This window comes from Euphorbia lathyris, chromosome 10 (assembly GCF_963576675.1).
Source record: "Euphorbia lathyris chromosome 10, ddEupLath1.1, whole genome shotgun sequence".
Classification (NCBI taxonomy): domain Eukaryota; kingdom Viridiplantae; phylum Streptophyta; class Magnoliopsida; order Malpighiales; family Euphorbiaceae; genus Euphorbia; species Euphorbia lathyris.
This window is the reverse complement of record NC_088919.1, coordinates 32,045,816-32,066,851: the sequence shown is the minus strand read 5'-3', so window position 1 is coordinate 32,066,851 and position 21,036 is coordinate 32,045,816. Positions and strand designations below refer to the sequence as shown.

General features: G+C 35.5%; 2 non-coding genes across 2 annotated transcripts; one reads left to right on the top strand and one right to left on the bottom strand.

The window, feature by feature from the left end:
• The first annotated feature begins 1,060 nt into the window (after positions 1 to 1,060).
• LOC136210253 (small nucleolar RNA R71) lies at positions 1,061 to 1,166 on the top strand. Its single transcript, XR_010677961.1, has one exon. It is a non-coding gene; the product is annotated as a small nucleolar RNA R71 (small nucleolar RNA).
• Positions 1,167 to 20,364: 19,198 nt separating this feature from the next.
• On the bottom strand, positions 20,365 to 20,471 carry LOC136210062 (small nucleolar RNA R71). The gene has a single exon (XR_010677773.1). It is a non-coding gene; the product is annotated as a small nucleolar RNA R71 (small nucleolar RNA).
• Between the last annotated feature and the right edge of the window lie 565 nt (positions 20,472 to 21,036).

Here is a 21,036-nt window from a genome sequence, read left to right as displayed (position 1 = left end):
CAGAGTTTGGATTATATCTTCCTTTGTTGCCGATGGTACCTCTATAGAGACTTGCACTGACTTACCCTCTACGAGCCATTCTTATTCTAAGGCTCCTATTGGCTTCGCCCTCTCTCTTTCCACCTCAACAAGATCGGTATCTGATGGCTTCATTTCCAATTGCGGAAGTCCATCTATTGTGCTATAGTATGGTTCCCTTGAGTGATGGTCATCCCTCTAGTTGTGAGGATCTTCCATACCAAGTTCTGGATGGAGAGAGCACCTCTTGAGTCAGATAGCAAAGGTCTCCCAATTATCACATCGCATGATATGCTGATGTTTATCACCAAGAATTCAGCTTTCGATTGCTAGGTTTGATGACTGTCTTTGACCTCTATCTTCACAACTATACTTTCGAGTAAGGGAACACTGTGCCCACTAATATCCACTAATGGTGCTTGTATGGCGCTCAATTAACTTGGCTCTAGGTGCAACGCCTCATAGGCCTTATTCGTTATAATGTTCACGGAGTATCTAGTATCAACTAATACCCTAAATACCTTGAAATATTTGATTCAATTGCGATATTCTAAGGGTATCTTTTGTTTCGTCGAATGAAAAATCAGACCTAGACTCACCAAATCCCTATTTTTTCGATAATCTCTTCCTTTTGGACTTCTAGCCTGGAGCAGATTGTTGTGCGATTTCCGGAAGTGCACGGTATCGCTTGTAGTAGTAAGAATATATCGCTCCCACAAAGAACGTTTTGATAATAAAAACTACAATTCTGATTAAATTCGTTTTCTCGAGGTTAATAGAAAATTCATTAAATGGTTTGAAAGGATTCTAATTCTAATTTTGGTTATAGTTAAGATTACAATTTATAGAAATTATATTTAGATTAAAGTTCATTTCAAGGTTTATTTATACTAAGCGAAAACACAACTTATAACTTTGATTTGTTTAGAAAGATATAACAAATTATCGATTTACTCAATTTAAAAGCATTGAACTGTAATCAATCTTTCCTCTCGTAGGATTAACACCGTTGCAAAAGGTTTGCATTAAAAGTTCATCGGGTAAATTATGGTGTGGGCACAAACGTTGAAGTTCTTTGAATCGTTCTCATGCTTCATACAAGGTTTCATTTTCATTCTGTGTAAATGATGTAATTTCTTTAATATTTTAGCTGTTTTGGCTAGGGGAAAATATTTGAACAAAAATGCTTGGGCTAATTGGTTCCAAGTTTGGATTGTTCTGGTCGGCATAGAATTCAACCAAAATTTAGCCATGTCCTTCAATGTGAAAGGAAAAAGGCGAAGTTTGACTGCCTCGGCAGAAACGTCTGTTATCTTAAGGGTGTCACAAATTTCAAAGAAGTTAGTCAAATGGGTGTTTGGATTTTCATTAGGTAATTCATAGAAAGTAACATTGTTTTGTAGCATGTTCAATAATGCTGGTTTTATCTCAAAGTGGTTTGCATTAATTTGGGGTCTGACTACACTATTGGCAACTCCGTTAACTCTCGGTGTAGCATAATCCATAAGTCTAGGGCATTCTCCAGCCATTTCTACTACTTGTGGCTTTTGATTTTGTGTCTTTTTATTCATTTTCGTTTTAATTTTTTTCTTTTTCTTTAGCGTCTTTTTAATTTCAGGATCAAGTTGATTCCGGTTGAATGCCCGAACTTCTAGTACTGCATATGAACAGAAATTACGCGCACGAACTGAAACTACATTTAAAAAAATTAAAAAATAAAATTTGTAAGTATATATAATATATAATATAAGTATAAGTATCTATAAACCAAGATTCGGAATAAAATGAAAAAAAAATATAATTTTGAAAATCAAATTGGCGTTTCCCGGCTACGGCGCCAAAAACTTGTTGTGCGATTTCCCCAAGTGCACGATATCGCTTGTAGTAATAAAAAGATATCGATCCCACAGAGAACATTTTGATAATAAAAACTACAATTCTGATTAAATTCGTTTTCTCGAGGTTAATAGAAATATCGTTAAATGGTTTAAAAGGTTTCTAATTTTAATTTTGGTTATAGTTAATATTACAGTTTTTAGAAATTATATTTAGATTAAAGTTCATTTCAAGGTTTATTTATACTAAGCGAAAACACAACTTATAACTTTTATTTGTTTAGAAAGATATAACAAATTATCGATTTACTCAATTTAAAAGCATTGAACTGTAATCAATCTTTCCTCTCGGCCTTGATTGATTACTTTAATCAAATTCGATGTTTATATCCGATTAATCGATCTCTCGTAATGACCAAATATAAATCCGAATTTGCTTAAATGCCCAACAAGTTAGCATAAAAAATACCAAGATATTTTTATAAATACTTTGCATGAAACACCTGTTAGAACTACTTAAAGAATATCGCTAGATCAAACTTAAAATGAAACAACAGTAAAGATGGAATTGAATTAAAAGATATTCATTAGTTTGAGTTGAAACATTTCAAGTTAACAGAGGAAAAGAAGTTTGAATGGCATTTGACTAGGAAGAGTTCCAGGTTGTCAATCCTTTACTCAACTTCATAGGTTTGTCAGACTGTGGGTCGCCCCCAAAACTGGTTCTTCTCGCTGAATCCTCGAAATAGCACCTCTCGGTGATCTACAGAGTATAAACTCGACTTGAGTAAACTCTAATGTAAATAATAAAATATGTATCTTGTATCTATAACTATTTGTACTTTAGTCACAATTGACTAATTTGTGTAACTAAAAACAACCAACATGAATTCTAAGTTTCTTCCTCTATTTATAAATATTCCAAGAGGTATGCTGAAGAGACATGTCCATTGGTGAAGGATCGCCTCTATCCGGATGAAAGGATGTGTCACTTGGAGAAATAAACATGTTAAATGTGATAAGTGTCTTCACTGTCATTGTAGAGATTCAAGAAACTCGTACGTGATTTAGGGAAGAGGAAGGAAGGAAGGAATGCGTATCAGGCCGCCCCTTAGCGTGTCGCGATCGAGATTTTGAGAATCTCGATCGTGACAACAACTTTTCTTTTCTTCCTTGGTGGTGCACTGAATTTTCTGACGTGATTTCTGATTCTCGTACGTGATATTCACAAAATCTTGATTTCTCACTCATTTCTACTCCATTTTTGCTCCTATTTGGATTTTTCCAAATAATTAACAACTTGCACACAAACAACAAATACCAACGTGAAATCTTTCCAAAATAAATAATTAACATATATTTTTCATGAATTTTAATACATTTATACATGCTAATTTAGGTATATTTTGGGCTTATCAAATCTCCTACACTTAAGTTTTTGCTAGTCCCGAGCAAAATTATCATCAAATTTATCATTCAAATGATCTTAAAAATAGAATACATTTCCACATAAATATTTTTAAATTAGTTAAACCAAAAGATAAATCTCATACGGTAAATTTATATGCAAAACATCACACTAGTTAGGATTAAAGTGATTTATCATCCGACTTGTATTGCAATTTTTATAATGAAGCATTCGGGATGGGTGAAAGCACGCATGTTTTTTTATCTTCGGTCTTAAAGCATTTCTAAGTACAAAATTTTCTTTTCCCAAACTTGCACTATCTAATATATATATATATATATATATATATATATATATATATATATATATATATTTAATTTATTTGCTAGTCACGTCCGTGATAAGGGTGGTCTCGATCGTGACTTTATGAATTTATTTATTTTCTGTCCGTTTAAGATGTCCCGACCATGCCATGGGTGGACGGAACCATGACTTTAAACTTAGACACGCTATTTTGCTTTTAATTTTGTCGTTCCGTTCATACCTCGATCGTGATAAGGGTGATCGCAATCGTAGCCAAAAGTACCGTTTTATTATTTTTCTTCCCTTTCATACCTCGACTATGACATGGGTGGTTGCAATCGCGGTCAAAAGTTAAGATACGATTACTTAATCTAATTAATATGTGTTAAAAATAAATTTAATTTTAATATGGGAAAGAAAAGAGTACCTTCACTATGCCATTTTCCCTTTCACATGACACAAGATACATGACAAACATTTGTTTTCGTGTCGTCTGAATATTTTTCGTGATAGTATTTTAACTCTATGTCATCTGAAGGCGAAATAAAAAATGCGCTCGATTCTCAGATGACGTTACGATTACAGAATCCTCTCATCCAAAGAAAACACGCGTTTTTGTTAAATTTCACTTACTCATCAGATGACACCTACAATAAATGACTGTCATTGCATACGGAAAACAAAAAAAGGGCAAACGAAATTTCACTTACGCGGCCATATACCAAATTTAGGCTCTAGATGGTTTGACTGAAATTTCAGCTCGTATATAAACCCTGTATCTCACCCAAAACCCCATTTTCTAGGTTACGCAATCTTAATCCCCTCTTATCTCTCTCTATCTCCATGGTTGATTCATGCAATCAGTGAGCTCGAAACATGGTACTGGTAAGTATCTATTGATTTTCATTGTTCCTTACTCTCTCTTTTCCTCATCCGATTTACTTTTGTGTATGTCGATTTCAGCAGCTGGAATAAGGATCTATTGATTTTCAGACCTATCATTAAAAGGGTTAGATCTCTCGCTTAGATATACTGATTTTATTGTATTCATTGTTAGATTTACCGCTGAAAAGCTTGGGTCTTTATATTTTTTAACCTAGGGCAATACAGTGCTGGTTGCTGAAGATGTTCTGATTTCTTTTTATTTGAACATAATATTTGCAGGGATAGTAAGAATGCTACATGTGAAGGCTGACTGAAGAGATTGTCAATCAGTTCTTGCATTTAGCATATGGGAAGATTTCTTTAACTTATTGAGTATATATTGTTGTTATGTTGGTTTGAACTGATTGGTTACATGTATGATGTTGTTGTGGGTGGTGCTGCTGAGATAGGTTCGCAATATATATTCCAGTTGGCTTGTTATCTGAATGAGTATGTGTATGTGTATGAAGCATGTTGGCTTGTTCATGCTTGATGTTCTATTTAGGAAGCTAGAAGTGATTGAGTATGTTTGATGTACTGTTTAGGAACATAGAACTCATTGATTTAGGAAACTAGCCTGATTTTGAGTGTATATATATATATATATATATATATATATATATATATATATATTGTTATGTGAGTTTGAACTAAACGATTACATATATGTATGATGTTGTGGGTGATGATGAAATGATAGGTATGAACTGATTGGTTAGATATATAACTGTTTAGGAAGCTAGGACTCATTAAGCATGTGGCTGATTAGGCATACTCTAATGCTTTGAATGTTCATTGTGATTGGCAATACTCTTACACCTATGAGTTATACTGCTAGAAGTGATTGATATGTGTATGTCTATGAAACATGGCTTGTTTGATGTTCTGTTTAGGAAGCTAGACTGATTGAGTATGTGTATGAATGTTCATTTGGGCATGTAGCTGATTAGTTACATGTATGATGTTGTTGTGATTGGCCATACTCTTATGCTATGAATGTTCATTGAGTGAAATAATGTTCATGCCTACAACATATGGTTTGTGAAGCATAGTCATATGCTCAACCTAAATCTCCATTACTATGTATCATGTCACTTGGCTTGTTATGCTTATGGAAAAGTATTTAACATGGTAATGAAGTTGTATGATTCTAACAACACAAGTTTATGACTAAGCTTGTGGTGACAGTATCATACACTTCATCACCATGCTAACTTCATCATGAACTGTACAATCCAAGTGGCAGGTACATAGTGGTGGCTTTAGGCAGATACATAGCGATTGTAACAACACAAGTTTATGACTAAGCTTGTTATAACATGTTAGACATACTCTTAAACCTGAAAATGCTATGAATAAGTAAAGAATAGACATGCACGAATAAGTTGTCTACTTGATATTCTGTTTAGGAAGGTAGCTGATTAGGCATACTCTTAAAGCTGAAAATGATGAACTTGCCTGATTCCTTTCTATTTTAACATGAGTTATGCTGATGAGATAGGTTTATAATATATCTTCCACTTCTCTTGTTATCTGATTGAAACCATTCAGAATGGTGATGGGTTTTCGATGCTATCAGCATAAGTTATGAACTTGTGGCTAGAGCATCGCAGACTTCAGCATCGTGCTCACTTTGGCATGTAAAGGGTTATTTATGTGCATTGCTATTAATGTTCATTTTGGCATGTAGATATGAATGTGTATGTGTCTATGTATGAAGCATGTTGGCTTGTTTTATGTTCTGTTTAGGAAGTAGAACTGATTCAGTTTGTGTATGAATGTTCATTGGGCATGTAGCATGTTATGTGTCACTTGAATATATATATTGTTAAGCCCAAAATATACCTAAAATATCATTAATATTCACGTCAGTTTTGTCATGAATTTGTGTTGGTTATATCTATTTAGAGTACTTTTACGTCCGAATATGTTTCTTTCATGCAAGGTACCTAAATATTTGGTAAAATCCAAATAGGAACGAAAAGAGGTAAAAAAACGAAGGAAAAACCCTAAGTTAAGAGCAAAAGACGAAGAAAATCAACGCACCGAAACGAAGATGACGGAACGAAGTCGGAGTCGGGAAAAAACTAATCTCGGTCGCGACACGCTGATTTTAGCGACTCTCCCTTGCATTCCGAAGACTGAAATTTTACTCCTCAATCTCGGTAGTGATTCTCCCATCTCGGTAACATCAGAAACTCTGGCAGCACATCCCTCACATGTTGAAATTCAAAGAAATGCGTCCGTTCGGGTGGATAAAAATGTCTCTTCGCAGCGGACACGACCTCTAGACACGACTCTTCAACATCTATAAATAGAGAGTTGATTTCAGAGTTGTGGAGAGTTAGATTTTTAAGATTAGTACAGAATTTATGCAAAAAATCTGAGTCAGAAACGATTCAGAGTTAGAGTTCGATTTTGTAAAAGCAATTTGACGTACACACATTGTTCTTAAATTAATTACAAACACAGTAGCAATTAGATTTAGATTAAGATCTGTTCAGGACTAGTTTACATTTTGGTAGTAGAAGAACCATCTCTATTCCGAAGATTCATCGAGAAGATTAAGTAGTGGATTCGACCCCGGAGCCTGACAAACACTAATGAAGTTTGAGGAAGGATTGACAACCCGGACTCACTAAGTCCTCTTGAATGCTTCCATGCTTTTTATTCTCCGTAAACTTTAGTAAATGATCCGAAGTAAAGTGCATGCAATTCAATATATTTTTATGTAGTTACTTTAGTAAATGATCCGAAGTAAAGTTCTGGTGTTTTCATTAAAACGTAGTTAAATTCAAAATCTTTACAAGGAAACTTTATTGAACACTTGGGTAAATTCATTCTTACGGACGATATGATCGTTAGGTCGGCTTATCAGAATTAAGTGTAAATTTGGTCAAGGTAGAAATCCACTCAGAGCCAGGGGGGTTCTCTACGGTTCAAAGCCTTTTAATTGAAGGAGTTTACGTTTATTACACATTTATAATTTTTACAAAGTTTAAAGTTGTTTTCTTTGCTTAATGCAAACAAGTACAATTATTCTCTTGGTCTAAACACTAAACGTTTCTGTTTTGTATTTCAAACTCAAAACAGAAATGATTTCTAACATTCTACATATATTCTAATCTAATTCTTATTAATTCAATCTCAGAACCAAATTCAAATAACGATTTTCTATTAGATAAACCTTAAGTCGTATTTAAACTATATCTAAATAAGTTTTTATGAAAAAAAACGTTCTCTGTGGGATCGATATCTTTTTATTACTACAAGCAAAACCGTGCACTTGCGAAAATCGCTCAACACATATGTTTCATATCAATTTAGGAATAGACATAAAGGAATAAGTTGACTACTTATTGTAGCATGTTATGCGTCACTTGAATATACATATATATGTCTACTTGAATAAGTTGTCTACTTTGTATTGCCTATTAAAAAAGGATAGCGTGCTAGGGGGCATTATGATGTGACGTGCGAATAGCGTATAAGGGGAGTGTGATGCGCGAATAGCAACAAAATGAGATTTGGATGCTAAAGAAACACTAGAGCTGGATGGATGGAGTGGAATACTGGAGGGGCATGGAGCCAACATTGAAGATCAGATTGATTACCAAGTAGATTTGTAATCAGTAATCATTATGTTCTTCAAGAATGGCTATATGCCCATCCAGTAGTCCACATCATCTAGCTCAGTGTTTCTTTGGCATCCAAATCTCCTTTCATTCGCAAATCACGCCCCCTTGCATGCTTATGATGTGCATATGGTAACCAATGATATCTGGATGATGGAGAACCAGTAGAGTTAAATGGCGTCAAATACTGGAGGGGCATGGAGCCAACATTGAATATCAGATTGATTACCAAGTAGATTTGTAATCAGTAATCATTCTGTTCTTCAAGATTGGCTCTATGCCCATTCAGTAGTCCACACCATCCAAATCAATGGTTGTCCAGCATCCAAATCTCCTTGCTATTCGCACATCTATTGGGGTTTAGTGTCCTATAGTCAATTGTTGCAGGATACAAACTTATTGTAAATGAATTGTTCTTTATATCATTTGTTTTAATGAGATATATGTTTTATAACTATATAAAGGCAATCCCTTTTAAGCACTAAATAAAGTCTAATAAAAGGAAATCCGTAAGTTTGTTTAAAGTGATTATAAAGTGTTCATATAAGCATGAAGTGAGACAAAACTTTATAATAAACTAATAAACTTAAAACCACCCCAAGTCAAGTGATATATTTAGGATTGATATATCACAGTTGAGACTTGTATGTAACAATGTCTTCTGTCCGACAGAAAGCTGATCTCACAAACTTCACATATATAGATATCTGGGCAGTTACATAGATCCGGTGAAACGTTGTTCATTAGGATTGGGGATCCGACTTGAGATAACAGGATGGGTAGATTCATCCTTGTCAACTGTTCATCTCATTGGTATTAATAGGTATAACTAATCCTCAGACTCAAAGGAATGTTAATTGGTCATCCTGAATTACTGAATGTGAGACTTTGATCCTGTGGTCCCACGATCCTTAACAGAGATGACTCTGGGGTGTGAACTGCAAAGGTTGGGTGTCACAGGAAGTAATTTCAGGGTAGTTATACATTGGATTGAGCATTTATCACTCCCGATTAATGGGAGATACATCCAAGGATCGCTTGTGGAAGACTCGACTCTAAACCCTTGCACGGTGATAGCTTAAGAGTAGAAATTCGGATTTCACTTAACCTATCTTTTTGAGTTGACTCGGCCAATAACAAATAAAACGAACGTCTCGCTATATGTGACTTGACATTACCCATAGTCATAAGATTCAGTTCAAGGATGTAGTTGATAAAGGATCGTATTATACCGTAACTAATACGGAAGGGTTAACGACAGAATCAACCTGTCTTCTTAACGGACTCTGGGGGAATGATTACGGACTTGCCAATAACATACTATGTACATCATTCCGTTATGCAAGGGATTAAATATAATTCTTGAACAAATTAATTTAATAGGTTGCATACGGCCAGAAGTAGTAAGGACCTAATGGATCACACATAAGACTTGGAACCAAAAGAGAGATGGATATGATTAATGGATGGAAGCCCAATTAAGCCCAGTAAGGCCCAAATACTAGGAGGGGGCCGAAATTTATATATGTTAGGAAGGAATTAATTTTATTCCATTAATCCTAATTAGATTAGGATTATGAATTAAATTAATTAAGAGATAATTTAATTAGGAGTTTTAATTAGATTAATATACTCCTATTATTATCCAATTAGGTTATTTATTATTATCCTAAATGTATTTGATATATTATAAGATAATAATTAGGAATCCTATTACGAATGGAATTCCTATTAAGTAACCTATTCCTATCTAACTAGGGTTTAGATACAAGCTAATATATATACCCCCCCTATAGTGAATTTCGACTAGGCCTAATCCCTCCCCTATATGTGATTTTCGAAATTGCTATATTAGTGAGAGAAAAGAATTCTATTCCCAAGTTCGTGAACTAGAATTCATACGGCATTCCATCGATTGATTAATCTTATTCATCCCTCTTTCTCTTTGATCTTGTGTTGGTTTGTTAGAGGCAATCTATTTTGGTTGCATCTCATAAGGGTTGATTTCATCTTAGCCTCACCGTATTAATCTTTGTGTTTGGAATCTCGGAGAAGAATTGTGGGCGCTTCTTTAACAACAGAAGATTGTTCATCGAAAGGTATTCCTTCTTATCCCTCTTTATATGAAATAACGATTAACGGATCCTATGGTTAAAAGGAAGTAGGCTAAAATTTTTATATTTCCGCTGCTATACCTTAGCCTTAATTTCCTTCAGTGGTATCAGAGCCATCGTTAAATCCGTTATTTCATATATGAAAATATAGAAGTTTTCAATAGGATTGAATAAATATTTATGGTTAGGATTAATTGACAAATAGTATTGATTGATTAATTCTAAAGATAAATAAAGTTTTGATTAATTGTTAATTAAAACTGATTATGCTTATGTTCCTAATTATTTCGGTTGATAATCATTATAACAAAATCTATTAGTTTTATAGTTAGATTGATAAAATTAGTTTTATTAATTCTAAATGATAAAACGGAAATCTATTGTAGTTTTTCCTATTTCTGAAAATCGTTTTAAAATTGTTTTAGAACTGATATATATATATATATATATATATATATATATATATATATATATATATTTAATATTAAAAAAAAAATATGACAGCAGCCCGAGTCGTGCCTCACGGTGCGACTGCCCGCTGTCACGCGGCTGCTGCCAATCGGCAGCAGCCTGCCCTCGGGCCCGGCCCGATACCCACTTGTTTTTAAATGTGTTTAAAATCGTTTTATATTAAATGTAAATATATGTTTCAGAAATTAATAGTTTTCTGTTTTGATTATCGAATGAATAATTCGTTTAAGTGTTTGTTTTTACCAATATGTAAATCAAAGTGTTAAATGAATTAAAATCAAAATAAATGGGACGAGCATAATCAACGTTTTATATGGTTATATTAATCTAAGGATTAATATAAAGATACAAAACGATTAGAAGTAAAATTGGATGAAAGTTAATTTGACGAGTTAATGTGATTAACCTAAATATTACATAAGCCGGTTATGTAATCAACCAATTAAATTTATTTAATTGAGTCTATGCATGTTTGGAGTTATGGACATATTTGGACCCTCTTCTAGTCTTTTGGTATTTTTGAAATAGGGCTTGCGCGTCCTGCCTTTCTACTATCTATTGTAATTTCTCCTCTCATCTAATTCCCTTCAATTCAGTTGAAGTTTTCTTATAGTAGTATAGAAATTAATATGTAATTTCGAGGCGCCAAGGAGAAGACGGAGGACCTAAAGAGAAATATGTAATAGTTAGTATTTTCTTAGGTTTGGCCTTTTATTCCGTCTCTGGTTCGACGGAATAATTTAGATGATATGTCCATAACGCCAATGTATGTGAATGTATGTATGTCTGATGTATGCTAAAGCAAATCAATACTAAGTTAGATTATGAGACTTAAATAAAATCCCTCATTAAAAAGTTAAGTAAATAAGTAAGTTATTAAAATCGGTTGCCCCTCCCTAATATTATAATTCAGCCGACAGTACTGGGGGCCTTTGGGTTGTTGAGTAAACTCAAGCTCGGGGTCTTATGGTAACACCTGAATTATCGAAAATTATTTTTCATGAATATGGAGTAATACTTAAATTAGATTATGATAATTGGATGAGTAAACTCATGTTGTCATAAACTAATGGGCAAAACGGTTGGGATTAATATGAATAGCATATTAGTTACTAATGTGGTTAGTAACCCAATAACCTAGGAATCACATTAAAGATGTGATTGATTGTATGAATCTACCTAATGAATGAGACTAGCTTGTTGAGTAAACTCAAGGCGAAATCTCAGGAGTTAGGATCCTAGCTCACTAAAGGATTTGTGAAATTCTTCGAATTAATATGGAGGGTTATTAATTTGGCAAAATAGTGGGAGCAATCTGAAATAAATTAAAAGGCCTATAATTTTAGATTGTTAAACTTTAAAGCAAATGAATGACATACGTTTACTCTTTCTCACTCTCAGGTTTTGTTTAAACACACACTCTTAAAATCATGACTAACACCGATCTGCGTTACATCCTTACCGATAACAAATTGAATGGTTCAAACTTCACCGACTGGTTTCGTAACCTCAAAATTGTTTTGAAGTTCGAAAGGAAAGGGTATGTACTTGATACACCGATACCCCCTTACCCAATGGATGATGCTCCCTACCAAGAGGTTTATGCTTACTTGAAGCATAAAGCTGATGATGATCAAGTGGGGGACATCATACTTGCATCATTGACACCGGAAGTTAAAAGGCAACTACATTCAGATATGGATACCTCTTCCATGGTCAAGCACCTTAAAGAGCTATTTGTGATAGAAACTCGGTGCGAGCGCTTCGAAATAACCAAAGAGTTATATAGAAGCAAGATGCAGGAGGGCACATCTGTGATGGTACATTGTGCCAAGATGATCAACCTCATAACCAAGTTTTCTAGTATTGGAGATGCGATGGACCATGAACTAAGTGAAAACTTACTTCTACAGTCCCTCCCTGAGAGCTACTCACAGTTCATCATGAACTATCAGATGAGTGGCTTGCAAACCTCTCTTGTAGAGCTTGCACATATGCTCGAGTCAGTCGAGCCCATTATAAAAGAAAACGAGGAAATGTTGGCCCTTGCTATTGAAGGATCGAGAAAAAGGAAAGGGGTCGCTCCCGATCCAAACCATCCTGATAAATGCATGGGGGCTGTGCTCACCGAAACAAAGGGAAAGGAACCAAAGAAGCCCAAAGGAAAGTGCTACTATTGTGGTGACTTAGGGCATTGGAAGAGAAACTGCATGGAGTACCTAACCTTCCACGAGAAGGAAAATAACGGTGCTTCAGCATCTGGTATGTTCTATATTGAAATAAATACGGTTTCATTGTCTGAATCTTGGTTACTTGATACCGGATGTGGATCTCATATTTGTACAAATATGCAGGAGCTAAAACAGACTAAGAAACTAAAGAAAGGAAGCATAAACTTGCGAGTGGGAAATGGAGCAAGAGTTGCCGCCCTCGCAATTGGAGATTATGTTTTACTTTTGCCCTCTGGGCTTGTAATAGAATTAAGGAATTGTTTATACGTTCCTGAGATGTCTCGTAACATTATTTCTATTAGCCGTCTCGTTGACGACGGTTTTCATATTTCAATAAAGAACAATAGTTGCAATTTTTATAAAGATTCGATCTTTTATTTTTCAGGAATATCACAAAATGGGATTTATGTGTTAGATGATAAAACTCCTGTTTTTGCAATTGATACCAAAAGACATAAGCTAGATAATTCAACTTACTTGTGGCATTGTCGTTTAGGCCATATAAACAAGAGACGCATGCTAAAGCTACATTCAGATGGGCTTATAGATCCAATCGATTCTGAATCATTGGAAACATGCGAATCATGTTTAAAAGGTAAAATGACAAAGACACCCTTTAGCAATAAAGGTGAGCGTGTATCAGACACTCTAGGACTCATTCATTCAGATGTGTGTGGCCCTATGTCAGTCCAAGCAAGAGGAGGATTCAGATACTTCATTAGCTTCATAGATGGCCATACTCGCTATGGTTATATCTACTTGATGAGGCACAAATCAGAAGCTTTTGACAAGTTCAAATGCTTCAAGAATGAAGTGGAAAATCAATTAGGAAAGAAAATAAAAACACTTCGATCTGATCGAGGTGGCGAATATCTTTCTGATGATTTTCTGAATTATCTAACTGAATGTGGGATATGCTCACAGTGGACACCTCCCTATACACCACAACACAATGGTGTATCCGAGAGGAGAAACTGTACCCTATTAGATATGGTACGATCCATGATGAGCATGGCCTTACTTCCAAAGACGTTCTAGGGCTATGCCTTTGAAACTGCCCTCTTCACCCTAAATCGAGTACCAACTAAATCCGCTAGTTCCACGCCATATGAATTGTTCGTTGGTAGGAAACCCGTGTTCTCTTTCATGAGAGTATGGGATTGTTTAGCATATGTCAAACGCGTTGCGTCCGACAAATTAGATTCTAAATCTGATAAATGTTTCTTCATTGGATACCCTAAGGAAACTATGGGATATTACTTCTATCATCCAGATGATCAGAAAGTAATCGTATCCAAACACGCAACCTTCTTAGAGAAAGAGTTTCTCGAAGAAACACAAAAGGGAAGCGTGATTGAACTCGACGAAGTTCAGGAGGAAGAAACACCGACTGAAACAACGGAGGCGGTCGAGGTACCCGAAGAAGTCCCATTAGATGAGACTCCAGTGGCACCTATTCGTAGATCACGAAGAGTTCATGAACTCCCAGTTAGATATGGTTTTCTAGTGGGAGATGATGACGAGGTTCCCGTGTTAGACGACGAACCCGAAAACTACGAAGAGGCTCTTACTAGTCCAGATTCTAAAGCATGGCTTGAGGCCATGGATTCTGAAATGGATTCCATGTATACTAACCAAGTTTGGACTTTGGTTGATCCACCCGAAGGGATAAAACCCATTGGGTGCAGATGGATCTTCAAAAAGAAGACTGACATGGATGGAAAGGTTAGCACCTACAAGGCTAGGTTGGTAGCGAAAGGATATCGTCAAAAACAAGGTGTTGATTATGACGAAACCTTTTCTCCCATTGCTATGTCCAAATCAATCAGAATCATGCTTGCAATTGCCGCTCATTTTGATTATGAGATTTGGCAAATGGATGTGAAAACAGCTTTCCTAAACGGAAACCTGCTTGAGGATGTATACATGATGCAACCTGAAGGTTTCATATCAAAGGATGCAAATAAAGTTTGCAAACTTCAGAGATCCATTTATGGACTCAAGCAAGCATCTAGAAGCTGGAACAAGCGTTTTGACGAAACCATAAAAAAATTTGGTTTCGAACAAAATTGCGAAGAAGCTTGCATTTACAAGAAAGCAAGTGGGAGCTCTATAGAATTTATCATACTATATGTGGACGATATACTGTTAATGGGAAATGACATTGCTCTATTACAGTCAGTGAAAATATGGTTATCCGGTAACTTCTCAATGAAAGACCTCGGTGAAGCAGCCTATATACTCGGTATAAAGATCTACAGGGATAGATCACGTAGACTGCTTGGTCTTTCACAGGCTACATACATTGAAAAGGTGCTAAATCGGTTTAGCATGCTTGAATCGAAACGAGGTAACTTACCCATGGTACATGGAGTAAAGTTAAACAATCATCAATGTCCTAAAACTGATAATGACAAACGACGCATGGCTGTAGTCCCGTACGCCAGCGCGATCGGTTCGATTATGTATGCTATGCTATGCACTAGACCCGACGTAGCGTTCGCGTTATCTGTAATGAGTCGTTACCAAGGGAATCCGGGAGACGAGCATTGGATTGCCGTCAAGAACATTCTTAAGTACTTGAGAAGAACTAAAGATATGTTTCTAGTGTACGGAGAAGGAGATCTGAAAATACAAGGATTTTCAGACGCTAGTCATCTCACAGATGAGAATGATTTTAAATCCCAATCAGGATACCTGTTTATCCTAAATGGGGGCGCGGTCAGTTGGAAAAGTTCCAAGCAGGGAAGCGTAGCTTTCTCTACGACCGAGTCAGAGTACATCGCTGCTGCGGAAGCAGCAAAGGAAGCAGTTTGGATTAGAAAGTTCATTACAGAACTAGGTGTGGTGCCTGACATTGTCAATCCCATTACTCTGTACTGTGATAACAATGGAGCCATTGCGCAAGCAAAGGAACCACGGTCTCATAATGCATCCAAGCACTACCTAAAGCGATACCACATCATTAGAGAGATTGTGGCTAGAGGAGATGTGAGAATAGAAAGAGTACCTACAGAGGACAACGTTGCAGATCCGTTAAAAAAGCCTTTAACCCAGAAAGTACATGATCGTCATTTAACTTCTACTAGGATAAGTTTTAGAAACAATTGGCTTTAGTCCAAGTGGGAGTATGTTGGGGTTTAGTGTCCTATAGTCAATTGTTGCAGGATACAAACTTATTGTAAATGAATTGTTCTTTATATCATTTGTTTTAATGAGATATATGTTTTATAAATATATAAAGGCAATCCCTTTTAATCACTAAATAAAGTCTAATAAAAGGAAATCCGTAAGTTTGTTTAAAGTGATTATAAAGTGTTCATACAAGCATGAAGTGAGACAAAACTTTATAATAAACTAATAAACTTAAAACCACCCCAAGTCAAGTGATATATTTAGGATTGATATATCACAGTTGAGACTTGTATGTAACAATGTCTTCTGTCCGACAGAAAGCTGATCTCACAAGCTTCACATATATAGATATCTGGGCAGTTACATAGATCCGGTGAAACATTGTTCATTAGGATTGGGGATCCGACTTGAGATAACAGGATGGGTAGATTCATCCTTGTCAACTGTTCATCTCATTGGTATTAATAGGTATAACTAATCCTCAGACTCAAAGGAATGTTAATTGGTCATCCTGAATTACTGAATGTGAGACTTTGATCATGTGGTCCCACGATCCTTAACAGAGATGACTTCTAGGGTGTGAACTGCAAAGGTTGGGTGTCACAGGAAGTAATTTCAGGGTAGTTATACATTGGATTGAGCATTTATCACTCCCGATTAATGGGAGATACATCCAAGGATCGCTTGTGGAAGACTCGACTCTAAACCCTTGCAAGGTGATAGCTTAAGAGTAGAAATTCGGATTTCACTTAACCTATCTTTTTGAGTTGACTCGGCCAATAACAAGTAAAACGAACGTCTCGCTATATGTGACTTGACATTACCCATAGTCATAAGATTCAGTTCAAGGATGTAGTTGATAAAGGATCGTATTATATCGTAACTAATACGGAAGGGTTAACGACAGAATCAACCTGTCTTCTTAACGGACTCTGGGGGAATGATTACGGACTTGCCAATAACATACTCTGTACATCATTCCGTTATGCAAGGGATTAAATATAATTCTTGAAGAAATTTATTTAATAGGTTGCATACGGCCATAAGTAGTAAGGACCTAATGGATCACACATAAGACTTGGAACCAAAAGAGAGATGGATATGATTAATAGATGGAAGCCCAATTAAGCCCAGTAAGGCCCAAATACTAGGAGGGGGCCGAAATTTATATATGTTAGGAAGGAATTAATTTTATTCCATTAATCCTAATTAGATTAGGATTATGAATTAAATTAATTAAGAGATAATTTAATTAGGAGTTTTAATTAGATTAATATACTCCTATTATTATCCAATTAGGTTATTTATTATTATCCTAAATGTATTTGATATGTTATAAGATAATAATTAGGAATCCTATTCGGAATGGAATTCCTATTAAGTAACCTATTCCTATCTAACTAGGGTTTAGATACAAGCTAATATATATACCCCCCTATAGTGAATTTCGACTAGGCCCAATCCCTCCCATATATGTGATTTTCGAAATTGCTATATTAGTGAGAGAAAAGAATTCTATTCCCAAGTTCGTGAACTAGAATTCATACGGCATTCCATCGATTGATTAATCTTATTCATCCCTCTTTCTCTTTGATCTTGTGTTGGTTTGTTAGAGGCAATCTATTTTGGTTGCATCTCATAAGGGTTGATTTCATCTTAGCCTCACTGTATTAATCTTTGTGTTTGGAATCTCGGAGAAGAATTGTGGGCGCTTCTTTAACAACGGTAGATTGTTCATCGAAAGGTATTCCTTCTTATCCCTCTTTATATGAAATAACGATTAACGGATCCTATGGTTAAAAGGAAGTAGGCTAAAATTTTTATATTTCCGCTGCTATACCTTAGCCTTAATTTCCTTCAACATCATGCCCTCCCTTGTACGCTATTCGCATGTCACATCATAATGCCCCTTTGCTTGCTATTTGCACATCATATATCCCCTACATGCTCTTCAGTCCATCTCCTGGCAGTTGCTACATAACCTGCCATGTTGCTGATTTATCGTTCAACAATTCGCTCTCGGCCAAGAAATGGCCCTTCAATGAACGGCTCTACCAGCAGTCCATAAATATTCCACAACAGCTATAAAATGCATAGATAAATTAAATTAGACCCCAAACATGAGTAGATAAACTAGACCCCAAACATGAATAGATAAATTAGACCCCAAATGCATAGATTTATAGCATTATCTTACCGTGGCAATACTATGGGAAGGGCGATCAAGTAGCTGGGGCATAGATACATGCCCCAAGGGACAGATATTAGGATGATTAATTTTGGTCCTGAATATGACCTGCAAACAATAGTAATGTCATGAGTGTATTTGCATATATATGAACTGATTTCTATGTGTTAATAAGTTCATACATGTTCTTACAACTGGAGGTGTGGAGGGGAAATTGATACGGACTCTCCCTTGCATTCCGAAGACTGAAATTTTACTCCTCAATCTTAGTAGAGATTCTCCCATCTCGGTAACATCATAAACTCTGGCAGCACATCCCTCACATGTTGAAATTCAAAGAAACGTGTCCGTTTGGGTGGATAAAAATGTCTCTTCACAGCAGACACGGCCCCTAGACACGACTCTTCAACATCTATAAATAGAGAGTTGATTTCAGAGTTGTGGAGAGTTAGATTTTTAAGATTAGTACAGAATTTAAGCAGAAATTCTGAGTCAGAAACGATTCAGAGTTAGAGTTCGATTTTGTAAAAGCAATTTGATGTACACACATTGTTCTTAAATTAATTACAAACACAGTAGCAATTGGATTTAGATTAAGATCTGTTCAAGACTAGTTTACATTTTGGTAGTAGAAGAATCATCTCTATTCCGAAGATTCAACGAGAAGATTAAGTAGGGGACTCGACCCCGGAGCCTGACTAACTCTAACGAGGTTTCAGGAAGGATTGACAACCCGGACTAAGTCCTCTTGAATGCTTCCATGCTTTTTATTCTTTGTAAACTTGTATCAATTCACACTTCATCTAATAAAGTTCATGCAATTCAACATATTTTTATGTAGTTACTTTGGTAAATGATCTGAAGTAAAGTTCTGGTGTTTTCATTAAAACGTAGTTAAATTCAAAATCTTTACAAGGAAACTTTGTTGAACACTTGGGTAAATTCATTCTTACGGACGATATGATCGTTAGGTTGGCTTATCGGAATTAAGTGTAAATTTGGTCAAGATAGAAATCCACTCAGAGCTAGGGGGTTCTCTACGGTTCAAAGCCTTTTAATTGAAGGAGTTTACGTTTATTACACATTTATGATTTTTACAAAGTTTAAAGTTGTTTTCTTTGCTTAATGCAAACAAGTACAATTATTCTCTTGGTCTAAACATTAAACGTTTCTGTTTTGTAATTCAAACTCAAAACATAATTGATTTCTAACATTCTACATATATTCTAATCTGATTCTTATTAATTCAATCTCAAAACCAAATTCAAATAACGATTTTCTATTAAATAAACCTTAAGTCGTATTTAAACTATATTTAAATAAGTTTTTGTGAAAAAAAACGTTCCCTGTGGGATCAATATCTTTTTATTACTACAAGCGAAACCGTGCACTTGCGGAAATCGCTCAACAAGTTTTTGGCGCCGTTGCCGGGGAACGCCAAATTTTTTTACAAAAATTTAGATTTTTCGTGTTTTATTTCGAATCTAGGTTTATACATACTTATTTTAACTTTTATATTTATTTTATTTTATTTTACTAACATATTTAATTTTCAATTCTGTTTTGAAGGTCGTTTTGGTTCGTGCAAAAATTTCAAGTTCATGCGCAGTTCTCGAAGTTTGGGCATTCCACCAAACCCATTAGATCCAGAAATTGAAAAGACCATTAAAATGAAAAAGAAAAACAAGAAACAAAAAGAAAACCAAAATTCTGAGCTAGAAAATATGGCAGATCCACCAACACTTATGGATTACGCTAGGCCAGGAGTGGCCGGTGTAACCAATAGTATAGTTAGACCCAGAATAACCGCAAACCAATTTGAAATTAAGCCAGCTTTGCTTAATATATTGCAAAACAATGTAACATTTTATGGGCTACCTAACGAAAATCCTAACACCCATTTGACAAATTTCTTAGAAATTTGTGACACTTTCAAAATACCAGATGTGACTGCCGAAGTAATTAAACTTCGACTCTTTCCTTTCACTTTGAAGGATAGAGCCAAAGATTGGTTAACTTCTATGCCAGGCGCAACATTTACAACTTGGGACCAATTAGCCCAATCATTTTTATCAAAATATTTCCCTTTAGCAAAAACAGCAAGAGTCATAAAAGAGTTGACATCTTTTTCTCAAAATGATAATGAAACTGTTTATGAGGCTTGGGAACGTTTTAAGGAACTTCAACGTTTATGCCCACACCACCAACTACCTGATGCATTTTAATGCAAACATTTTATAATGGGATTAATCCTACAACTAGAGGTTCATTAGATGCTATGTCAGGAGGGTTATTTATGAAGAAGACATCCACCCAAGCGAGAGAACTTTTGGAGGAAATGGCAATCAACAGCAGTATGTGGCCCGCAGAACGTGGACACATACCAGTGGTGAAACCATCATCCTCAACCACATCACCAGTTAAAGGTATAGTAAATCTCGATCCAGTCTCGATGTTACAAGCCCAATTTTCTACCTTATCGCACAAAATTGATAGGTTTATGGCACCGTGTGATACCAATGGTAATCCAATCCCAACGGATGTGGATTACGAAGGTATGAGCGAGATTGAACAGGTAAATTTTGTCTAAGGACAAAACCAAACTAATAATCATTATTCTAGTACTTATAATTCTGGATGGAGAAATCATCCTAACTTTAATTGGAAAGATAATAATAATACTAATAATAATAAGGGAAAAATACAAAAATAAACCTTGTGGTTACACTCATTTTCGAACAGCACCCATGTGGTTTAAAAGTTTGCAAAGTGGT